This window comes from Urocitellus parryii, chromosome 12, assembly GCF_045843805.1.
Source record: "Urocitellus parryii isolate mUroPar1 chromosome 12, mUroPar1.hap1, whole genome shotgun sequence".
Classification (NCBI taxonomy): domain Eukaryota; kingdom Metazoa; phylum Chordata; class Mammalia; order Rodentia; family Sciuridae; genus Urocitellus; species Urocitellus parryii.
In genome coordinates this window covers 39,877,734-39,894,551 of record NC_135542.1, presented here as the reverse complement: position 1 = coordinate 39,894,551, position 16,818 = coordinate 39,877,734, and positions in this window count along the sequence as shown.

The following is a 16,818-nucleotide window of genomic DNA, read 5'->3' as shown; positions in this document are numbered from 1 at the left end:
GTTAGGTCCCATCTTCCAACACCTCAATGGCCCAAGAAAGGCACATGGCCAATTCCAGAATCAAGAAGTACAGGTAGTCTACAAATTGGAGTAGAGAGTATAAAGTTAATATTTTTTAACAGGAACCTCAATTCCAACATGGGCAATTCCCAGGGAACCCCAATTAAGAGTTCTGATCTCTGATTTTGCGGATTTTTCTGATGTGTTATTTTTTGAGATAATATTTATAACACCTGGGCAAATATATCTCTCAGGCAAACATCATGGCTCTGTGAGGTGGGCATATTATTATTTCTAATTTATAAATAAAGATACTCAGGCATCGAGGACTGAGCCCTTGGCCACAGAGCTAACGGATGACAGATGAAATTCCTCAGGTAGTGGTTTCCCAGCCTCTCCTCTAACTCTCTCGCTAAAATGTTCCACCTAATTATTTGGCACAAAGAAATTGTTTTCCGGACTGTTGCTAGAGGTCCTGCTAGCATCTTGGAACACACAGTCGTTCTCATCTGAGCAGAATATAATTATTGATATAATTTTGAGCTGCTGTAATTTCATTCCACTAAGAAGTCACAGCATGAATCTGAAATATCAGGAAGACTTTGGGGCTAAAGAAAGCAAAGTGTCTGGCACAAAGCTGCCATCTGCACAGAAGGCAAGTGCATCTGTGGGTGCTCATTACTCCCCTCGTTCTGTTCCGTCCAATTTGTTCCTCAGGTAACTCAAGCGACTCATGGGGTTGGGGCTGTGGTGTTCCCGGGGCCGTCAGCTTGCTACCAGCTGATGCCTAACAACATGTTTTATTATTGACTTTACTTTCCATCATACACACAAACAGCATTTCTCCTCTCAGCCAACTGAATAAGCACCTCTCCAAGGTACATATTCCTCCCACTGAGAGTAGCAGAGTTATTACGGTGCACCAGAGGCTCATGCCCACGGTGTGCCCGAGACCACTGTGCTAGCTTGGAATTCTGCTGAGAGGACCAAGGGGGCTCAGGGACAGGAACTGGAATAGGAGCAGCCATGGAACAGACTGCTGAGGGGCAGAGAGGCCCAGAAGGATAAGGAGCACAGGACAACCTAGAGTCATTTTTGTTAATTAAGTTTCAAGCATCCTCAAAAGGTAGTTACTCTTTTCCTCATTTCAAATACAAGAACATCAAGATTCAAAGACTCATCCAAAAAGTCTCATGCCTGGGAAGAGGCAGAGCCTCCTTGACCTGAGCTCATGCATATTCATGAGTGGAAAAGGGCTGGTCTCACAGAACTGAAGGTCCTTATTGAGAACACTTGGAGAAGCTGTTCCTTTTCCTTACATTTGCAGCATCTGTCCTGTATAAGTTGACAGGTTAAATGAACATGGTTGGTTTCCTGCAGACAGGGTAAGAAAGTAAAATATTATCAAGCTCTAGGGTACTTAGGAGAATTTTAATAGTTTGATGATGATGTCAAAATATAAGTGTATAAGTAAATTATGTATATAATATATATTATATGCAGTATAATATGTAATACGTGTGTGAGTGTGTGTGTGTGTGAGATCCACCTGGAGCCTAGATATTTCCAAGCTGTAGCTGACATTCTCTCTGAGCTTTGCTATGTGCTGGGTACTGTACAGAAGGCTTTCTGTGGCAGACTTCCCTTCCTCATTGGGACAAACCTCGGAAGTAGGTAGAGTCAGGTGCCACACACGTAACCATGTCTTGGGAAAAGATGGTGTGCCTGTGTGGCTGTGGTCTTGGGAGGCTCCATTTCCTGTTGACATTGAAGCCATCTTGGTTTGCCCAAGTGTCCTCTTATGTTCATAAAATGATGGAATCATTTACCCCAGTGCTTTGCAAAACAGCCTGTCATTATGGAGGGCATGGCTGTACTGCTACGCGTTATAAGGCAAGGAAACCAAGTCTAACCTTACAGAGCTTGTTGCAGGGGCTTAAGTGGTGCATGGGGACAAGCATTTGAATTCAGGACTAAATCCAAAGCCCATTCCCTTAACCACTTTGCTACCCTTCCCTTTTAAGGCTACAGCAGATGCTTAATAAACAAATGGATTATCGAGTAAAAGAATGACTTTGACATACATTCCTACTCAATTTGAGTGGTTTTCACCTCTGGACTTAGTATTCCTATTTTTAAAATGCAAGTGTTAGGATAGGAAACCTCTAAGGCCCTTCAGCCAGTTCCTATCCGTGTTTCTAGGATACATTTAAATATTCCATTATCTGAGTAATTTCATGAAAACCCCCAGTTAATTCTCATCTCAGCGTCCCCATGTAGAACACAGCACGCACTGCTTTCTCATGGAAAGCCTCTGTCTCCGTGCACCTAGTGTTTTCATTTATTCACTCATTTCTAGCCTCAGGTACCATCTTGGGCAGCCACCATTCCCCCCAGCTCCCCTCACACTCCGGGGGCACATGTCCCGTCTTGACCCCAGGACTTTATATGCTAAGACCTTAGCGAAGCAGCTCTCCAAGTTCCACCAAGAATTTAGAAATTAGGGAGAAAACAAGTGACATGTGATGAGAGGAAGGACCATAATCCAGACCCCTGGAGCCCTCACACAGTTGTAGAAGGTGGATTTCATCTCTGTGGGCTCTTCTAACGGACAGAGGGCCACTCACACTTTGAAGAAATTTACACCTAGGTGTGCAGGCGCAAAGCCATGAGCCTGGGTTGGTGCTCTCTGGTTGGCCATCAGCAGCCTGGGGTCAGACCCACGTCATAGACCTGGTGGGGCTGGGAGGAGCCTGACAAGCCCTGGGGTCCACGGAGCTCAGACGATCTCTGCAGAGATGTGGCCCCCGGGTGTGAGAGACAGAGGGGGAAGAGCTGGTGGGGGCAGGAGGCAGGGTTGGAGACGGCGAGTGGATGGACCCGGAGACACAAAGCTGAAGTCGAGTTGTTGAGCCACAGGGGTTGACTCAGAACTGGAGCCAAAAGGAGATGAAGCCAAAAGGGGATTGTGAAACCTGGAAAGAAAGCAGGAGAGAAGCAGGAGCTAAGCAGACACCCTGAAGATGGCCTGGATCAGTTCCAGAGTCAAAATGCAGGCGACTGTGGTGTCCTTTTGGGTTGTCACCACATGGACTTGTAGCCCTGCTGGGTGCATTTAAGGGGCTGGATTAGGGGGGACAGTAGATGGAACTGGCAGAGGGCCCACTCTTGCTGGGCCCATTAGTTCCTCCAGGGCCCTGGGCAATGAGGTCCAGTTCAGGAGCCACCACAAAGCCAGCCCTCCTCCTGCGTGGCCCTCCTCACTTCCAAATGGCTTCACCAGAAGTCTTGGCAATGGATGCAGAACTCAGAATTGAGACTGAAACTCCCTCAGAGCTCTGGGCTTGAATAAATAGGAACAGGCTTTTGCTTTCAGGATATGGCCTATTTGAGAGAGATGCCCGTGCTCACAGGGACAGCCATCAAGACCTGCCCTTTTTGCATGGCCATAGACACATCTGGTCATTGTTCTGAATTTGCCTTATAAATGCCAGCGGTCAGGGTTCCTGCTTGGCTTGTCAAGGTCATGAGGTTAATCAAATTGCCATGGAGTGGAGCTGGCCCTTCTCTGCACCAAAATGTATGAACTTGCCTTCCTTTGTCCAAATACAAAACCACTGCCCTCCCTTGACGGCTGAATTTCTACTGCAGGCCCTTGGAGAGCAGTAACTCACTTAAAATTGAGTCGGGTTGGCAGGCGCCCTTCGTGGAACTGCTCTGACATCCACATGCTCTTTCTTTCTCTTTTCTTCATACTCTTTGCCATTTCAAATACTTTGCAAACTGTAAAGTGCTTGTAAATACCAATTAATACAATTTACTCGTTCATCGAAGAAGCTTTTGCTGAGCACCTAGCACAAGCTGGCTGCTGGACTAAGTATGGGTGATACAGATATGGCTAAGACATTGTCCTAGTTCTCAACACCGCAAAGAGTTGAGGAAGAGGGGGAATGCAAATACAGCCAGCCTTCCACATCTGCAGGTTCTGCATCTGTGGGTAACAATGTTTGGAAAAAAATTTTCATGTGTATCGAACATGTGTAGACTTCTGTCATTGTTCCCTAAACAAGTAGCAACGACTTATAAACCATTTGTATTACATCAGGTATCATAAGCCATCTGTTTAAAGCAAGCAGGAGCCTGTGAAAATACTAGGCCACTTTGTATCAGGGACTGGAGCCTGTTTTGTCTCACTGGCATCCTGGATCTAACCTCCTGGATAATAAGGAATAACTACACGTCATCACAGACAACGTCAAGTCAAAGCAAGCTCAGCTTGCTTCCAGGAGTCCTGAGGCCCTGCCCTTGGGTTCAGATGAGGAGGAAGAGTCTAAAGGAGGAGGAATTGGAGCAGGAGATTCCCGAACCAAGAGTTGAAGACAGAGTTCAAGTTGCTTTTAGGGCAGGAGGCATTCTGGGTAGGAGGAATAGCAGGAGCCAAACCTGTGGCAGGAAGAAGCCTGTTGTGGGGCAGAGAGCCTGAAATGGGTCAGAGACCAGACAGCACCGGAGAGATGAGTTTGGCTTCTAGCTGAGGGTGGCGACTGCCCTCAGCAGCTCCAAAAGATGACGGAGAGGCACTACATGGTATTCGACCGAGAGATTTTAAAAATTCTTGATTGCTTACCAAATATTATTGTTATCATTATTATCATTTCTGAAAGAATACTATGGCCACGCTACAGAATTCTCTCCCTCTAAATGGGGATATAATTGAACTGAGAAAATTTAAAAAGAAAGAAAAGAGAAAAGAAAGGAAAAAGGAAAGAAAAGATGGCCCTGGCTGGACACTCTGGAGGTGTGATGAGCAGGACCACAGGTGGTGCCCAGGTGATTTCTGACCTAAGCAGGTGGGAGAGCAGGGCGCTGCAGGGGCACAGCGTCTAGCACAGGGTTCACCTTCAGGTTCACCTTCAGGACTGTCAGATGGGCATCCATCAGTTAGTGTGTTGATCTGTCACCTGGGATGTGGTGCACTAATTCCCATCCGGTGGACAGGTCACCACAGTGGAGGGGTAAGGGTAAGGCGGCCACGCCCTGCCGTCTGGGTGGTGTCTGACTGCATCCTGGCTCCAGCTGCATGAGAACTCACAAAGGAGCCTGGGGAACTCCCTTCAAGTGCTGGGCTTGGGGGAATGAGGGGTGGACTCTGGCTTTCAGCATGGGGTCTAGATAGGAAGGGGCTTGTGCAACCAGCGCTTCACCCCAGGCTGAGCCCAGAGCTCTCTCAAAGGGCACTGGCCCGAACCATGTAGCTCAGGCCCAGGGCGGCTCTCCAGTGCTGGGCCAGAAACTTACCATGAGTTCAACTCCTCCATTTTATCAGCATCTTCAAAGGCAAACTGCTGCAAACTGGATGCTTACATTTATCATCTCTGGGTGGAGGCTGGAAGTCCCAGATCCAGGTGAGGGCAGGGCTGGCTCCTGAGGCTGTGAGCAAGCCAGGACCTGGTCAGACCCCTGTGTGGCTCAGGAATGGCTGGTCATCCTATGGTTTACGGTGGTCTAACTCTACTCTTCAAATGGTGTTGTTCTCCCTGTGACCAAATTTCCCCTTTCTATAAGGACATCAGTCATATTGGATCAGGGCCTGCCCCTAATCAAATAATTTTAATGTTATTACCTCTTTAAAGTCCATATCTCCTAATAAGGCTATATGTTCTGAGGTGCTTCAGTGCAGGGGCCGGGGCAGGCATGATTCAGTTCATAATAACTTGGAATAAAAACATTTCTGTCATCATTTCCACTTTGAGCACTGGGTGCCTGACTCTGTAACTTTATCTTATGAACCCTCCCTCACACGATAGGCCATCCATAGCACTGACATTATTTTGGAAATGAAGAAACAGAGCTACAGAGAGGGATGAGAGCTGGTCTGGGATCCCTAACTGGAAGCCCAATAGAGCCTTTCTACACAGCTGGACAGGGTCATAGCCATGTCCGCTAATTCCCTCCGGTGGAGGACGGAGCCGGGCCCCATCCGGAGCCTCCACAGCCCTTTCAGGCTTGTGAGATCTGTAGCTTTCTGTAGGGGACACAGTGAAGGGCTTATATGGCTTTGCCATTCTCAAGAGAATCCAAGTCCTCAGGACTCAAGGAAAGGTATGTATGCGTTGAATTAGTAACAGGATCCCTAAGTGCCAGCTGTCTGTCTTTATTCATAGCTTTCCAGAGCTGGAGGTACAGTATAACACAGGAGGAGGAGGAGGAGGAGGTAAGAGGAGCACATTGTGTAATTCTTACAGGAAGAAAGCCAAAAAGAAAAGGAAAAATGCAGGCAGTACCGGCACCCGGGCAACTGTGCAGAAATGAGATGAGTGTTCAACTGTGTCCTGAAATGGTCATGGAGCGCAGGACTGGGGAACTGCGGCCTTTGCCGTTGGCTGGAGGTAGGATCTAGACTTCATAAATTATCAGCTTCTCTGCTCAGCTCGGCTTTGCTGAAGAAACACAGAGCAAGAAGCTGATTAGACTGCGGCCTCAGACAGAGAGAGTCCCTGTTCTGCAGAGGCACGGAGTCCCTGGGGGCTGCAGACCGGCTAAGAGATTGCCTGCAACCATCTGCAGAGACAAGCAAGGGCAACTCAGGTAAAGTGGAAGGCAGGCCACGGAGCAAGACTGGAGCAGGGCCAGGAGTGGAGGAAGCCTTCCCGGTAAGGTGACCCCGGGAAGGTGACCACTGCATCTTCAGAGATAAGCAGCCAGGTCAAGGTGGCAAGAGAACACGTGGGGTGACCAGCATGCAAGGTTTTAGTTACGGCTGGGTATGCCTCTTCTGATGGGGTGAATAAGGCCAAGCTTCTCCTCAAGGGAGGGGTAGAGTGCATACCTGCCTCGCCACTTCCCCACGTGTATCAGGGACCGAAGCCTAACGCGGCCCTTCCCACATTGCAATTGTGTGTTTCTGAGAGTTACCAAATTTATACTTCGCTAAGTATGAATCAGAAAATCAAAGCACTTTAAAGGAAGGATTAATTATTAAGAGCAGATCTATTAAAGCTCAGCACTTAGGAGATAGCTACAAATTGGTTCTGAATAAGCATAATGAGAGGAGGGATGTCCTCTTTAGGTCCCCGTGCCATAACATCTTGCAAAGTGGTAGCAACCCAGGGAATCACCAGAGAAGTTCACAAAACTCCGACTCTTAAGATCCTTCCATTACCTTCTTTTGGGAACACCCAAAGATTGGCCAAACATTCGGGAACATATTCTGCTGCTGCGAAATTTATACACTGTGTCTTCCTGCTGATAACATGAGGCTTAGATTGTAAAAGTAGCAAGGGGCAGAAATTCTGAAAAAAAAAAAGACCTGTTGTTCAAATAAATAACCTCTCTGGCACCACATTATGCTAACGGAGATATCAGATAAAACAACCACTTCATGGAAATACTTTTTTTCTTGGAATAAAAGCCTGTTTTCTTTATAATGTTAATCCCAATGTGAATTTTAGAGAAAATTAAATATTGATGAACTTGTGGATGGATGATAATGCATCTTAAGTCATTGTAAAAAAAACTTTTAAGGAGCTGAATGGTTCTCCTTTCAAAGTGACCATCCTGCCTGTAAACACTTTGTCTTCTATTCAAATGACATCTTTACTATTAAATAATACATTAGAAATGGAACCCATCTTCAAGGCAGGTATTTTAAAAACGGAATCCTTCCTTATACTGTTATTAGAGCTTTAGAATACACGGCTTTCCATTGTTTGAAAGTCCTCCGTGCCATTCAAGAAAAACAGAAACCACTTTAAGTATTTAGAACAGGAGGAATTTAATCCAAAGAATGAGCTGCACAGGTAATGCAAGATCAGAGAAGCGGAGGAGAAGAGAATAGGGCAGGGACTTAAGCCGGGACCTCACCCAACAGGGAGCAGGGGAGGAGACTGCTCCCAGAGTCCCAGGGCCAGAGGGAGGAGGGGAGGAAGCTGCCTGTTTGTCCCTTCCTTGTGCTTTCTTCTCTCTCACCTAAGACACTCCGCCAACTGGCACAGAGAGCCCCTGAGAAGGAGTCGGGGCTGTCTGCACCCCCTAGTGCGGACTGGAGCAGGGCTGGGCGGTGGCCGGGTGGACCTGTGGGAAGCCACCGGGTCTGCTCAGCTTGCCTGCTTTTTGGCCTTTGCTTGCTTGATGAGGATGAAGGGGTGAGGCCACGGGCTTCCTTCTTTGATCAAGACCAAAGAGGAGAGAGGAAGAGAGACAAGCCCTCTGGGCAGAGAAACGGAGGAGGCTCCCCTCCCCTCCCCTTCCTCCCTCCTCACCTCCCTTTCACCCTGTCTCTTCCTCTCCACGCTGCAGTCTGGAGTCTGATTTTATGCTGTTGTGTTTGTTCTTTTTTTCTGTTTCTTTATGCTTTCCTCGATGGCTTTCTTATATTACCCCAGTGCCTAGAGGGTTCCTCCCTGGGAAGTATGTGAGTGAGCAAACAGGGAGCCCGGCAGGGTGTGCAGAGGAGAAGGCCGCCCCTCTCCCTGTCTCTTGCCTTGTGCAAGAGTGGCGACCCCCATTCCATCGGCTGCCAGCCTGGCTCTGGAGAGCAGGGTCTCCTCAGTCTCACAGTGGCTGCATGCAGTAGGCGCCCATGCTTTCGAGTCAGGCTTTGAAACCTGTCTCTAACACTAACTAAATATGTAACAGTGGGTTATTTCCCTGCATTCAGTTTTCTCAGTTGAAGAACGGAATGGGGTTTCTTGATATCTACTCTGTAGTTTTTATACGAATAACCCACGTAAGGTATCAGGCATATGCTTGGAACTTTATGTTTTGATTATTAATTACTTTTTATTTATTTTAATTGATACATAATATCTGCACATATTGATGGGGTACAGTGTGATATTTCAAGGTGTATACAACGTGTGATGGTCTAGTTGGGGTGATTAATATTTCCTTCACCTCAAAGTTTCATTATTTCTTTGTGTTGGGAGCATCCAAAATCCTCTCTTCTGGAAACTTTGAAATTCAGAGTGAGTCATTGTTAAATGTCACCCCCATACTGTGCCATAGAACACTAGATTATGAAGTGATTTTAATGAAGGATTCTTGCCCGGGCACTATAATAACCTCCAGTGGCCTCTCACTGTCCCCTCTCAACATAGCAGAGGGATCCCCTCCAGGCCTGGCTGGGTCCCCAGGATGCACCGCACTGTCCCACAGTGGCGCCCTTGGCTCAGTGCGGAAGTGAAGATGCTCCAGAGCCCCCCAAGCCTCCCTGCGGCTGCTTCCCCTGCCACCTCCCCTCTGTTTGCCTTTTGCTGTCCTCATCAGGATCTCTCCAGCCGTAGGGACTTCCCACAGGCTGTCGTTTCAGATACCCTCTCCCCCCAGTACCCAGCCAGCTAACCTCATGTCCTTCAAGCCTTTGACCCCATGCTGCTTGTTACTGAGGCCTCTTCTCACCTTGGTTAAAATCGCCTCTCTCTGTCCACACCTGGCCCAATACCTGGGCATTCTGATTCCCCTTCCTTCATTCCCTCTGTTCCCAGCACGTGGCATCTTGTCACATGGCCACACAGGTGGCAGGTTCCCTTGGGGCTTCTGTGTCCTCACAACAACCAGGAAGTGTCTGTCTTTGGGACTTGTCTTTGGGATGTGAGTTGGACAGTGTTGCTCAGGCACACATTTGGAAGGACTGTCTGCTCTGCAAGTGGCGCACACCTGTGTCTCCCCCACACACCTGTCCCCATGTCAGGATGGAGGCAGCGGATGAACAATGAAATCCACAGTGAGAAGGCAACAGAGGGCATCCCGGGAACGCCCCAAGGGCACCGGCTCCCCAGGGAGCTGCTGGTCTACAGCCCCTCATCCGGGACTCCTTGCCAGGGGTCCCTCACCGGGCTGCTTCTTCTCCTGTGTGGAGGGAGAGGGATGCTGAGATGACCAGGTCCAAGTCATTTGCAGTCCCTAGGATTAGAGTAGGCAGGGAGCACCTTGGCCCTCGCTCGCAGCAAGTGCCCCCAATGAGCTGTTTGCTTCCCTCTCCGCCTATTGTCCTGAAGACACTAGACACGTTTATAGGGCATCCCCAGATTTCTCAATTCTCCTCCTCAGTCCCTAGGTTTCTAATTTCATTTTCCCCTCTCTGTGCTCTGGTTATGGTGTTGCTGGGGCCTCCGGGGCTGTGCCTGTCACAGTCCTCATTGTCCCTAGGCACCTGTGGAAGGGACCACAGTGAAGAGCAACAGGCCCCCCACGCCTACCAGCTGCCCTTGCACATGGTTATCATGTGACCGACTCTGGCCTGAGGACCACGGGCGAGAACGCCACATGTATCCCTTCTCTCTGTTCCCCAGCTGCCAGCTGATGACTGGGGGTCAGCTCAGGCCAGAAGCTGGCGACACGGATGAAGTCACAGATGGACACAGGTCCCTGAGCAGCTGCCCAGATGACAGCCACTCTGAGGGGCACTGTTAAGGGACGTGCAGAGCTATGTGGTAAATGCGATATGGACTTAGACCATGGAGGCCACCGGGAGCTTGGTGGTTATTTATTTGTCATCAGGAGAGTCACTCTACAAAGGCATATACCTACTATGTGCCAGGCATTGAGCTAGGCACAGGGAGAGAGTGATGGATAACACAGACCTAGGACTTGCCCACAGGAGGTCTGGAGCTCAGCCTACAAGGAGGATTTCACTGGGAATTGCTGGATGTGTGCAAGTTCCCAAGAGCAGTCAGCAGGGGTAGAATGAGAGCACAGGATGCAGGTGTTGAGGGCTGGTGGGGGCAGAGGGACTGGATCCAGCCTGAGGTTCTGGAAAGATTCGCTGAGTAAATGCATCTAAATGAAGGTCCCAGGCAGCACCTGGCAGGGCCTCCAGGAGAAGGCTCTGCCTTCAAGGAGCCCAGGTTGAGTGCCGACACCTGGTGGCTGAAGGAGGGCCATGGGTGCCTGTGGGTGCAGTGAGACTAGCGCAGTGACACTCAGAGCAGGGACTGACAAGTGTTTGCCAAGGAGATGGCACATCCTGAAAGTGAAAATAGGAGGGGATCAGAAGAGCAGAAGCAAGAAAAGAAAGAAAACATCGGGGACAAGAGTTGCCATCGCAGGAAAGGCAATACCTCCATGCACAAAAGAAGGTGCAGGGAGTGTCCCTGTTCCTGTTGCCCTCGATCCCAAACCTACCGAAGTCACAGGCAGCAAGTGAACGGCCTTCCCTGACTGTCTTGTTGCAGAGGGAGGCTTTATCAAAGGTCCATTCTGCATTTCAATTTCAGTTAAGAATCAATGTTCACAGATTCTATGAAAACAACATGGGCGGATCCTCGGGCTGATCTGGACCTGGTGTTTGAGAGAAGTTGCAGTCACTTATTTCCAGTCTCCTGCCCACCACACTGGAGTGCCTTGTGTGGTGGTTGATGAATGGCTAATTTATATTTTATAAGGTAAACTCTCTGAGTTTCCTTTATGTAATGACAATACACTCTACACAGATACCTTTGTGGAACCTAAAAACATCACTGCTTAGGGCCAGATGTAAAGTGCAATAAATAATGTAGCAGCAGAGCTCTCCTCGTTCTATTTACAGTAAATTAGAATTCATCCCCGTGGCCCATGTGAAGCAGCACTTAGCACCAAATATATCTCCTTGTAACCTGACTCACGCAGAGAGGCCTCCAACAATCCCAGAGACACTTCTGTGCTTGGAAGTTCTTCTGCCCTCAAATTGAGCAAGTCCTCTTTTCCCTCCTGGTTTTATATGCTCCAGGTCAATCCAGTATCCACTGGGTATGACTATTGTATCTTTGCATGTATTTCTTATCTCCTAAAATACTTCATAGAAACTATGGGTCTTCATCCCCTGGCTGTGATGCTACTGTTCCATGTGCAGAGAACTTTCAAATTTCCCGTGTTCATACCACAATAATTCAATCAACATGGGAAGTCCTGTTAAGTCTAAGCAAACTAAGCTTCAAAGGGCCCTGGCTTTTGGAAGGGAACTAATTGGTCCTCTCTTCCATTCAAAATATTTAATGAGCACCTACTATATACAAGGTATATGAGGCAGAGTAGACACTGGGCTACAATTCTGCAAAAGATCCCAGTTGTCTCTGAGCTCAGCCAACTTGTGATCTAGCAAAGCACAGGGAGATAACAAGCATGGAGAAGGGGGACCTGGCACAGTTAGGAGGCAAGGGAAACGTCCCCAAGGAAATGGAATGTGACATTGGAATTAACTGGGTCAAAGAGAGAAGTGGAGAACATCTGAAACAGAGGATGAGCGAGTGCAGAGAGCCTGAGGCAGTACCTGCTTGAGCCTTGAGAGAAGACCTTCATCCAGGGCAGATGTCCTCTCCAAGCCCGTGTCCTGTGAGGCCTGATACAATGAGCTCTGGAGTGTGGGATTTGGCTTTGGCCTGAGAAAAACCATCTCTGCCTCCCAGAAATAGAGGTTCTCACTCCAACCTCACTCCAACCTCAGCCTGAGCGCGCACGCTACTTTGGGGTGTGCATGAGGCATGATTCATAACAACTCATGGCACATGTATCCAGGCTTCTGAATTCAAATGATACCAGTGTCCCTTTCCTGGAAGGAATGGAAGCAGCAATGACAAAGAGCCAGTGGGCAGCATTAACTCCCCTGATGACAGTGTCTCCATCTATGCTGGCTTTCATACTCTTGGCAGCATATGGATTCACACAGCCACCTCCTTTACTCCGTGGTTACTGAAGGTTAGGAGAGTAACTTGCCTGCCCACAAGACTCAGCCATTCAGAGCAGGACTTGACACTAAGGCCTTGGTCCCAACACGTGCATTGACTCTAGACCAGCACGAATTCTGGATCCCCCCACATTGCAGCTCCGTAACATGAGGAAACTGCACAGCTTCCCAGGCCTTCAGCGTCTGCTGTGCAGCAGGACCTCATCATAACACTGGCTCCCAGGGTGAGAGTGATGAGTGAATCCGCTCATGAGCATCCTGTGCTTAGGAGAGTGCCCGGTGTATAGTAGAAGAGGCACAAGTGTTGGCCATATGAGTGGTTCTATCCCTTAGTATTGGCTGTCTCCAGAATGACTCAGTTTAATATTTTAATTTATTATTATTGTTGTTGTTGTTTTGGTACCAGGGATTAAACCCAGGGGCATTTAACCCGTAAGCCACATCCTCAGCTCTTTTTAAAATTTCTTATAGAGGTAGCTTTTTTTTTTTTTTTTTTTAAGTTGCTTAGAGCCTTACTAAATTACTGAGGTGACTTTGAACTCATGATCCTCCTGTCTCAGGCTTCTGGGCTGCTGTGATTACAAGGATGTGCCACCATGCCTGGCCATATTTTAATTTTTATTGATAACATTGTGATCCTTCTATCAGCTCATCCTGAAGATATGCATGAGTAGATAGGATTACTTAAAAAGGTGTTTATCCAAAAATATGATCCATAAAAAATAAATTGGTACTCAAATAAATAGATAGTTTTGATAAATGTAATCAATTGAAATTGGATTAATGACCTTGAACTTCAAAGTGGTTGTGAGCCTTTAGACTAAAGTGATTGCTCCCTTTTGCATTGCTCCCTTATGCTCCGCCTGCAAGTCACAGCATAAGTAATTAGTATTAGCGCTTGCCTCCTTCCCTCCCTCCTTCCTTCCTTCTCCTGTCCCCATACATGACTTGCAAAAGCCTGCAAGGCTCTGGCTTGTCTTGAACGGGCAGGTGTTGTCCTTGTGATAACAATTGGCAGTGTGTTAGCCACATGCCACTCCCTTGAGAACTTGACTTCAATTTTCACATTCTGGTCTTCAAATGTTCTGCAAAGGGTAGGTACTCACATTGCCTCATTTGTAGATAAGGAAAGCAGGGCTCAGAGAGATAAATTAACTCACCCAAGTCACCCACACAGTAGAAGACCCCCAGGTCACTGAAAGGGGCCTGTACCTGAGTCAACATCTTTACCCCTCACAGTTCTGTTGCTGCTGTGGTTGGGTTTGGGTTTCCTGACAGATTTTCTTGAAAAGAAGAAGGTGGGGTAGAAACTTCAGTTATGTGAAGATAAACTTTTGTGGAGGACATTGTCACCATGGAAAGGGCCTGGAGAAAGGCTGGTCTTATTTCAAATGGACTCAGGGGTCAGCTCAAGAATCCAGGAGGGAAGCTTTGGGTTCCCGGGGCTCCCACAGCACATGCTGCCACAGGCCCAGCATTCATGGTGCATATCAAGCCCTAGGGTTGAGCTGTGAGCAGAACAGAGAGACAGACAGACACCTCCGGAGTGCAGCAGCTCACCAAGGTGAGGCTGCCAAACTGGCCCCAGTGTTAGGAAAGGTTCCGTCCCTGTCCCCATGCCACTCCAGTGACAAGTCACAGTTTTGAGTTTTATTGCTTTGCTAGTAAAGGAGAAACACAGGGGACTCCTATCCCAGAATCTGTGATTCTGCCCATGATGGGGAACAGGGGACTTTTAAAGAGGTGACTGAAAGCTACATCCCCCAGGTCCTGTCCAGGGCTGTTATTCACGTGTTGATTTAGGAGACAGTCATTTCTGAGATCTTCTGGTGCCACCCCCAAAGTCTGAATTACTTTGTTCCCGTGGTGGGTGTGTGTTCAAGGACAGATAACTCTGCCTGGGAGGAGGAAGAAAGGTGATCCTGTTTCCCTGGGATTAGGGAAGGGAGAGATTAGGGAGGAGCAGGGAGACAGGAAGAGAAAGAAACACGTTGGTTTAAAGAATAGGTCGCAGTGGCAGAGCAACAAGGGCTATATTCAAAGCGTAAAGTGAACCTTTCTTAGACTAACATGAGCTCTTTTTAATCACATTTTAAGATTTAAACCTCAAAAGAAACATGCCTTGATTATAGGATCCAACACCCTCTTGACAGGCCTCTTGGGGAAGGTCACTCTCAGAATCACCCCACCTTTGGCAAGGAGGAGGCGGAGAGTTGAGACCCTCTAATGGAAGAGAGATGGAATTCTAAGCAGTAGCTCTTGTTGGCTGAAGAGATAAGGATTTAGGATAAAGACAGAGAGACACGAGTGTTAAAGGAAATGCCCATGAGCCATTGAGACACAGAAACACAGTTGGGAATCTCGAACAATAGGCTCGAGGCCCGTGCCCTGTAAAATGAGGGAAATGGCAAGAGCAGGGAAGACTCTCAGGAAACGGTGCATCTCGGCCTCCAGGCTGGTCCCTGAGGCTGCCCTTCTATAAATATTGGACTCTTACTCTCCAGACAGCCCACGCTCTCCTTTGAATGTGTATCTACCTTCCTAAATAAACCTCCGTCTGTGCCCTTGACTGGCATGTGCTAAAATTCTTTTCTGTCACATAGGCCAAGCCCCCTGCTACTTCTGGTTCGAGTCCCCCTTCTCTCTGGGAACTCCTCGGATGCTTCTCTGGGGACACCTCTTCTCCCACAATAGCTAGCACTTTCATCCATCTTTATTGGTCACAAAGAAGGACAGCATCTCACAGCTGCTGCAAGATGGTCACTGTCCACACCTCAGGGGTGAGAAGGTGAGGGTGTGACGTCAGCAGTGACAGCGGGTCCCCAGGGCAGCTCTTTCCCCCCACACCCCTCACCCTCTGTGTCAGTCAGCTGTCCGACACCATGACCACAGAACCGGACAAGAACGATTTAGACCAGGGAAAGTTGATTTGGGTTCATGGTTCCAGAGGTTCAGTCCATGGCAGGAGGACTCCATTGCCCTGGGCCCAAGGCAAAGTGGAGCAACGTGGCGGAAAGGTGTGGCAGAGAAAAGTTGCTCAGAACAGGGGGCTCCTAAGGCAGAGGGAGCTAAGGGAAAGGTCCAGAGGGCAGGCGCACACCTACAGGGCACGGCTGCAGTGACCCACCTGCCCACAGTCTCCACCCAGTCAGTCCATTCAAACTAGGACGGACTGACTGGGTCACAGCTCTCACGATCCCAGGATTTCAGCTCCGAACAGCCCTGATTAACCCGGAGCTTTTGGAAAACACCTCATGTCCAAACTCTGTCACCGATTCTAGGTCCCTGACTCCCTTTCCATTTCAAAAATCGAGTTGAGTTGGCCTCTGGAGAGACCTCTGTGACTGAGGGAGTCCTGAGGAAGGCGTGGAATGGTCCACACTTGGTTCCCAGGACAGCAGCTCCAGCACCCAGCAGAGAGCCAAAGCTGTCGGTCACCCGCTGTCTTCTCCACTGACTCTGAATTAGGATGGGGGACGTGGTCCCCGTGGGCTTGGTTATCGTTGATGTTTACTTTCTGGGGAAGACAGGTCGCCTTGCTATCAGGTCAACATTCTCTGGAGCAAGGATTTCCTATTGCAGGGAGCTCAGGGCTCACTCAGAAGAGAAGATCATGTCGTCCCTTCTAGGTGGTCCGGATTCCCCTGGAGATGCCACCTCTGCACAGGACAGAGTCCTTCCTGTCAAGATCCGTCACATCAGACTCCACTTGCAACTGGACTCACAGATCCCCTTGGACTTCAATCCTGTCCTTCCTGTGACCCAGGGGAGTCACAAGGACAGCTTTTCTGTGAACAGCCCGGCAGAGGCCTGCCCCTCAGTCACAGCCAGGAGCCAGAGTACAGGACCAGAGTTTCCAGACTGACAGCGCACACCTAGCTTGTGTTCCCGAGGACAAAGGAAAACAAAAGCTCTCATTTTCCTTTAAAAAGAGCATGATTTTCTATCTTTCTCACTAGTGCTCATGCTTGCTGGAATGGAAAATCTGGAAAAGCTGCAAAATTGTGTTATTCTGCAGCCCACATGCCAGGAAAATCCTCAGGGAAGTGGTGAGGGGGTGTCAGGGGGCGTCGTTCACTCGGCAGGAGCTGGTTATAGCACATGAAATTTGTCACTCCGTGCTCTTTGGCTAAAGGTTTTGGACACGGATATATACC